The sequence below is a fragment of the Meleagris gallopavo genome, chromosome 22, assembly GCF_000146605.3.
Source record: "Meleagris gallopavo isolate NT-WF06-2002-E0010 breed Aviagen turkey brand Nicholas breeding stock chromosome 22, Turkey_5.1, whole genome shotgun sequence".
In the NCBI taxonomy this organism is placed as follows: Eukaryota; Metazoa; Chordata; class Aves; order Galliformes; family Phasianidae; genus Meleagris; species Meleagris gallopavo.
Window position 1 is genome coordinate 4,256,751 of NC_015032.2, and position 8,201 is coordinate 4,264,951.

The following is an 8,201-nucleotide window of genomic DNA, read 5'->3' on the forward strand; positions in this document are numbered from 1 at the left end:
TGTGAAAAATGACTGGCAGGACAGCTTTGCCATGTGAAAAAAAAATGCTTTGACTTTCTTCTTTTTAAAAGGCTTTGTAAATGGGAGCAACTGAATCGAGTCGTGGGCACATTCAGCAGGTATGTGCTTCTACTGTGCCTTCTGAGTGCTGTTGGATGGAACGAGGCATCTGGTGCTGTGCTCAGCTTCAGCCTCACAGTGATGTGCGTGCCTCTGTGGCAGGAAGGATCTGGGAATTGGAAATGAGAACTCCTAGTTCAGAGTTGCAAAGGTTGGGGCTGAGGATTGGCTGCAGCAGGGTCTTACACTGCTGCTGGCTGTGAAATTTGAGTTGGGCTAACAGTGAGCAAAAGGGGTCTAATGTCTGAGTTGTTTGAATGTAGTGCTTTGGGATCTGCATTGCCACTCAGATGGGAACACCTTGAGGTGCCCACTGACATCAGCCGGATGATCTGGACTTGAAGAGAAGTCAGACCAAGGAAGAGCTGATGAATTTCCCTTGGTTTTATTCCCAGTACTTCAGGTAGCATAGGTTTAGCAATTTGCTGGAGGGATGGATTACATAGAAACAATGTGAGGCTTAATTAACGTGCAGGGTGCTTTGAGATCTTTGAGGGAATACATGCAGATAGTTACCTTTCCTCCTCAGAGGCTGTATTTCAGTAATGGATGAAGTGACCCCTAAAACATAATATTAATTCTGCAAAGCATTTGGGAGTTCTTATGAATCAAAGGTGCTATGCAAATGCATTCTCACTTTGCTTTACTGGCCCCTTTGAGCCAGCCAGTGTGCCATTAGTGGTGATTCTCATTTAATCAGAATTCAGCCTTCAAATTTTCTGCAAGTCCATAGATAAATAAAGCAGCAGCCGTAGTTGATCATTTATTTATAAATCTATTTATAATCTATGTTTTGCATATTAATCAAAACCACTCCATGTGGCAACTCCTGATTAAGAGCCTTTTTTTTTTGTCTCATCTCTCTTGCCCCCAGATAATATGTGAAGAATTAGATTAGAAATAGTTTTTATAAATAAATTATGATAAACTCCTGCTTTATTTATATACTCAGACAAAGGTGCAGTCTTCCAAACGCTGGATTTCTCCCTTCTCCTGGCTGTGCTTCCATCTCTGTGCCATGTGGAAAGCTGCATTGGCTGTGGCATTCAGACAGATCCTTTGCACAGACAGCTCTTCATTTCAGGTGGAAAAATGCCATGTTCCACTTCAGGTGGGAGGTCCAAGACCTGAGCCAAGGCTGGCAATGTCAGAAGGAGTTGAGGAGCTCATGGACGCAGAAACTAAAGGGCAAAAGTTGATAAATTGGGAAAACATCTTGCAAGGGTGTGCAGTGTGAGCTGCTCTGTCTGCGAAGTATTAGGATAAGGTGAGAAGAATGCTTCTGGAAAATCAGGAGTTGTCCAAACCTGTTCCTGTGGAAAAGGGATAAATGCAAACAGTTTGGTTAAGGTTGGTTGGATAAAGGTGCAGAAAGCAGGCTCCTGCCAGGTCTTCTAAAGTACATCTATCTGGGAAATAGGGAACTATAGTGCCCTATTGTGAAGTATAATTAAACAGATAGAATTACATGTGCTGCATATCTGAATTGGCCTTGGTGGGACCACAGCCATTTTGTTTCAATCTAGGGGTTCGAGTTATTGTGCACATTACCTGCTGTGTATGCATTTCAGATCGTCAGGGAATACAAAGGCTGCAGTGCAGTCCCGCCGGTAAGAATTAGAGAAGTCACTGGACAGCATTAACTCCCAGAGCTGTGTGTTTGTGGCTATGGTTCTAGCCTAAAGGGCTGGACGGAAAAGGTTTAAAATAAAACATAAATACATTCTGAGTACAGGAAGAAAAAGAAACAAAGGGGAAAAAATCCCCAGATTCCTTAGGTCATGATGAAGGAGATCAGGAATTAGGGTATGACGAGGGCCAGCAGACTTGGCTTTGCTTCCATTCCTGCCACGTGATTCTGAGCGAGACAATGTTCTTTGCCTGGTAAAGTGGGAAAAATAACTGCTTCCTACACTGTGACGACAGAAAACATGTCAATATTGCAGCGATTAGCATGGTTATTTAAGTGAGAGTTTTGGTTACACAGAGGTGATGTTGAAAGTCCTCCCCGTGCCCTGGGTGAGACGTGGTGTGCCCAGGTAGCCAAGCTGTTGTGGAAAGTTCTTGTTACTGCAGCCTGCCCAAAGATACCAGCTGGACATTCCTGTGCACATGAGAGAGTGGTGAGGTGCTGGAACAGCTGCCCAGATGGGTTGGGGTGCCCCATGCCTGGAGGAGTTCAAGGCCAGGCTGGATGGGGCCCTGGGCAGCCTGATCTGGTATTAAATGTGGAGGTTGGTGGCCCTGCCTGAAACAGAGTGGTTGGAGCTTCATAATCCTTGAGTCCCTTCCAACCCAAGCCACTGTGTGATTCTATGAGTTTGAACTGTGAATACAGAGTTTGAATTGCATGCTTTATTTCCTTAAAGGTCCCTTCTAACTCAAACAATCCTATGATTCTGTTTGTTGCTCTGTTTCACACTGGCACCTGTCGGAAGTGGAGGCAGTATTTGCCAGTCAGAGTTTAACAGATCTCCAATGCAGACTGACAAACACAGAGAGAACCGTTCTCCAACTGATAGAGTTCCCAAGTGAACTAGAATAATTTTAAGTAGCAAATTTTAGCTAAGAAACATTGGGAGCTATTTATTCAGCCTCATTTCAACCAACTGCTGAACTTTAATTTACACAAGGGCTGGTGCAGGAGAGCAGTGAGGCACTGCAGCCCGAGCCCCATCCCACCCGGAGCACTGTGGTGCAAGGCCCCAACACAGTGCTGTGCAGGGCACAGAATTCAGCCCTCAGCACCTGCCCTGCTGTGCTTTATCTTGCTTAATGAACACAGCTCCTTCAATAACTTTATTGCCCTCTGTTTGTTCCAGGATCCTTAATTACATTCTGCTTGGCAGACGGGATCCTTTTATTGTTTTTATTTTTCTTAAGTATTACCAGATTCCTTGAGCACCGCTATCCATGGGGAGAACATTGTGATGATTGAACCACAAATAAGCTGTATGAAAATGAAGACAAAAGGAACAAATTCAAAGTCAATCCTTCTTTCACCATCAGAAATTCACTTGCAGAAACTCACCTGAAGGCTATTACAGATATGATTTTAAATTATTATTTTCTTTAGCTGCAAAGGTTGTTGGAGTAGCAGTGAAAAAGAAAAGCAAGTGAACAAGCTGCCTGCTGCTTACTGCCAACACCTCCTGATTACTTCAGCTAATTTCAAGGCCTGGAAACACTGTTGACAACCTGATTTCTGAAACATAGGAAGTGTTATTTGGTCCTGCAATCTGCACCGTGTCTGTGTCAGGAGTTTCACTGCTGTCACTCGCAGCAACTTTCACTGTTCTATCGTCATCTCCCAGAACTAATTACCTTAAACTGATGAAAGTAGATTTTTAAAAGTAAAATGCTTTCCTAAATTTGCTTTTCAGGTGCTTTATGAAGTTGTTTTATCATGCTCGGTTGAGCTCTATGCTTACCTACATCAGAGAGGAACAGAGCGGTAGTAAGATGTTTTGGAGGCTGGCACAAACAGAGGGAAGAATTAAGCAAGCAGCAAAATGTGCTGCCCACATTGCCCCCACCTTGCTCTGTTTCATGCAGCTCTCTGCTGCCTTTGCATCTCCCTTCCATCTGTTCCCCATGGCCTGCTGAGAGCCACATCTCCTCTGCTGGCTGCTGCCGCTGTCACTGGACCCCTTTCTGGCCCCCATTTCCAAGAGACGTACGTATCGTGTGTGTATCTGTGTACATATGATTTTCCCCATCAGTCTGCATCAATGCTTGTTTTCACATCCAAATAGAATACTTCAGAGCATCCCTGTTCTTAAGGCAAACTTCAGAAAATAAACTCTGGCCTTGCTTTAGCATCTCCTCGTGCTGCCTAAACTGAGTGCTGTGGTTCATAAGCCTGGGTGTAGGACTGGGAATGGGGAGGATCTCTGTGTCAGCACACACTGAACAAAACCTTTGAATTTTAAAGCATTCAATGCAGCGCACTGAGTTTTGGAGGGGGTGGGGGGAAAAATGCTAGCAAAGTGTAGTCATTTGGTAAAATTATAATTATTAAGTACATCTGCCATTTTACAGTTACTTGGCACGTGCTTCTTGCTGGGGCAATGCTTGGATCCAGCTGACAGTGTTGCTCACTAAGGCAAGTTCTACAGCAGTCAGACCTTCCCTGCTGTAGAATGTGTGTCTGGATTTCCTGTGTCTCACCTTCTGAAGCAAAGTTATGCTATATAAAATGAAGGGGGTGAATCTGCCCAGTAGGTTAAACAGCAGCTATTGCTCACTCCTATGGGATGTTAAGCCTGAATGCTGCTTTTGGCTGGCTTTGCCCCATGATAAAGTTTGTTTCAGCTATTTATTTCTTTTTAGAATGATTCAGAAAGCTCATAGCTCTTCACTTTCATTTGAATATCAAGGAAAAGCATCCCTTCTTCCTCCTCATCTTGCTGAAAATACTGTTTTGTATTAACAATCTTAAAACTATTATAAGACAGATATTTCGAATTACTAATGACATATTTATGAAAGAGGAAACTAAATCTTAGATAGGCTTAGTGTGTGTTTATTGCTTTCTCAGTTGCTCAGAGATAATTCTTACTAAAGGGAAAACTAATTTCACTTATTTGAGACTTTTTTCTAAGCAGCCACTGATGAACTACTGCTGTTTACTGCTCGTTTAGAACTGCTGCCTGAACAGTGGCTGCATCACCTGTCTGTCTGGCACCAGGCAATAACTGCCTTCTCTCCTGGGCTTCCCTGCCTTCCTCCGTATCCTCAGTGCAACTTTTTTCCCTCCTTTTGCCTTTCTCTCATCACTTCCTTGCACTCTGACACCTGAGATATGCAGACACTCAGAGTGTGCTTTAAAGGCCACCCTTGGTATCCAAACAAACCTGACATGTGCAGAGCAGATCTCTGTGTTATCTTATGAAAGGAATCCACTGCCTGGCTTTTATCTTCTTCTTCTTTTTTTTTTTAACCTAATGGATCACTTGGAAAATAAGTGGCACTTTTAGTGTCCATTAACTCTCACTTAACTAATGCTAAATTGCACTTGAGCACCCATGGACGCACTTGCGAGAGCCATGTTAATACCAGGTGAATTAATTAGAAGTTGGACTGCCACTTCCAATGTAAAAAGAATTCATAATGATGGGAAATCTAAAATAAAGGCTCACAAAAAAATACTTGGTACCATGTTAAGTATCCATTAATGCAGTGGAATGATTCTCAGGCTTTTGCAAATAGAAACAAAGTCCCATGAAGGAGGGTGCCACCACGAACCTGAGCAGGAGAACATCTGTAATATAAAACACAGGAGTTCAGCCCCTACCTGTGCTCTTTTGTTCAAATATAAATCACACCAAAAGTTTCCTTTGAATTTTCAGATTTTCTCCTTTGAGAGAAAAAGGCTCATTTCAGTTTCCTCTTTTCTCAAATATTGCTGTTGTAAAGGATGGAAAAGGCTCAGAGGGGATGCGATGGCTCCAGGGATCCCCAGAGCTCCTGACCTATTCTTGCCCCATGTGGGGCTGCCCAATATCCTGCAGCTCTTGGTGCTGCTGCTGTGTGCACACGGGTGCCAGCTCTGTTAAGCCTTCTGCTGTCCTGATGCCACGTGTCTCCATTAATACGTTGAAAAAAGAACAGTGCAGCAAAACACAACAAGCAGTGTTAAAGATGTGTTGCAGATGCGGTAGTAACTCCCAGTTGCAATAGGCAGATGACTATTTTTTCCTTGTTTCTGTCCTATTATTGGGTCCAGCTGACACCAGGGTTTTACATGTAAGTACAGCATCCCTGCCCTGCAAGTCAGGAACTGGTGAAACATGTCTGAAAAGATGGAGAAACTTGTTCAGCAGCACGTGGTGCAGTCAGTGCCCTTCCCATCTCCCAGATACCCCAATGCATGGAGGCAGAACCATCCTGTAGTTCTGTGCTGCAGAGATCATTTTGCTCTCAGACCTTCTGCTGACCCTGAACGACTTTTGTTCTTTGAGAGCTCTTTTATTTCTCTCTCTCTCTCTCTCTCTCTCTTTTTCTGTTGTTGCTTATTTTCCCCTCTCATTAATTATACAGATGTGCTGGGGGCCATGTGCTTTGCCACATCACAAAGGAAACCACAGGACTTCAGATCAGAGGATCTGCCAGATGTCCTTGCCTGGCAGAGCACTGTGTGAGGGTCATGGCTACCAGAGCAGGCTTGCCTGCATCCATGGGGCACAGTGGGGACAACACCCATCAAAGGGTCCACAGAGGAAACAAGCTTAGTGCAAGCACAGAGTAAGAGCTGTGGATTGCTTGAGTTTACTGCCCGGATCTTTTTTCCCCCTTTTAATTGAGGCACTAATCCTCAGGATTCCTTAAGACCAGAGCTGCCCATCTGTGCTTTGGTTGAACATCACCTTATTTCCTGACAAACCCTTTGCCCCTTAGTGCAGTTTGCAGTTTCAAGTCCAGAACTCAGACCTTCAGGACTGCTCCTGCTTGGGAAAATGTGCTGTCTGCGTGTGGTTCACTTTATGTAGTCCATTCTTTGGGGGTGTCAGTAAGAATTATTAAAGGCAATGGGTTTGAAGTGATCATTTTCTTCAGGTACCCACTCAGGACCAGGCTGTACTTTGTCTCCTTTGGCAATGTCTCCAGCAGTCTGCTAGGGAGGTTTTTTTCTTTTGAGCTTGTAGAAATGGCAGAGAGAAATGGTTGGTTTCATTTTCGGGACTATGCTTATTTATCTTTTCTACCTTCAGAAGGCTGACTTAAAATTTATTTTTTTGCTGGAGGAAACAGGTCCCAGCAAGGCCTCTGCAAAAATGGCATTTCCGAGAGTACAGGTCCCACATATGGAGAGGCAGGGAGAGGGAAGAAAGCCACTATGCTATCTCCCTCTGCTCCTCAAAAGAAACACAAAAAGGAAGGCCAGCCACTACATATCCAGCTGTTATCTCTGATCTTGTTGCTATTCTTTAACCATTTTCTTTCATGTTATTGAGATTTGTGATCAGCAGACACATGATTAACACAGGAGCACAAAGTTTCCTTTCTGTCACTCGTCTCTGGATCCAGATTTCTACTCTGGTAAAAGCAGAAATTGTCATCAAAATCACACTTGGGATAAGCTCCTGTGCTTCTGGCTCCAGACTAAACTTATCCCAGGCTTAGCTGCATAACGCTGTATTCAAGTATCACCAACAGACACCCAGTGTGTAGGAAGTCTTTGATACAGGACTAAAGGGTCCATAGCAATTCAGGCATCTTTGGAAACTTTGCTCTCCCTCCTCTTCAGCCTGATGACTTTGTTCTTAGTTATATTTGTCCAAGTTTTCCATTAAACAGATTATAATTTGAATTATAATTTTTAACTTTAAGGTAAATGGGAATGGTTCATGGCAAACAGATTTGCAAATCCACCTAATGCATGTAAATACAGGATACCAATTTCAATTATTTGATACATTCATTCTGCCCAAAACAAGTTTAAACCAATGCGATATTTCAATAGTCAAAAAAGCAGGGAACAAAATACATGACTATTATTATTTTATAGTGGTCTACAAGCGTCACACAATTTTTGAGTAAGTGAAAAATTGGTAACTGGGTTAGTTTCTTCTGCTCTTGGATATTCCACTGGTGTCTTTTGCTGCTGAACACAGAATAAATAAAGATCAATCCCCTATCGCCCCTCACAGTCGTGTAATCTGTGATCTACAGAACAGCAAAAGGAGGTAAGAGAGAGAATCCTCTGCAAGAGGTAAATAGTGTAAATGATTTCCTTTTCTTGCTGAAAATGGTGCCATGGGAATTCTATGTCTCATGTTTGATGGTGCTGCTGATCTCCATGTAACTTCACTTTATATGAACCAGCGATGAGGCCTTTTCTCTCTCATTCAGAACTTCGTGTGTCTCATTTCAGTAACTTTGTATAGCTTTAAGGAGTAAAAACCTCTTCATTTTCATGTGTCAGCCTTCAAGAATGCTGCAGTCTCATTAGGGAGCTTTCTCCTCCCTTATACCTCAAAAGCACACCTAGGAAATTAATGATTTGACAGCAAATCATTAAAACTTCCAAACCATCACAAGTTGAGGAGGACAGAACCTTTCCACTCGCTCCCCAGCCC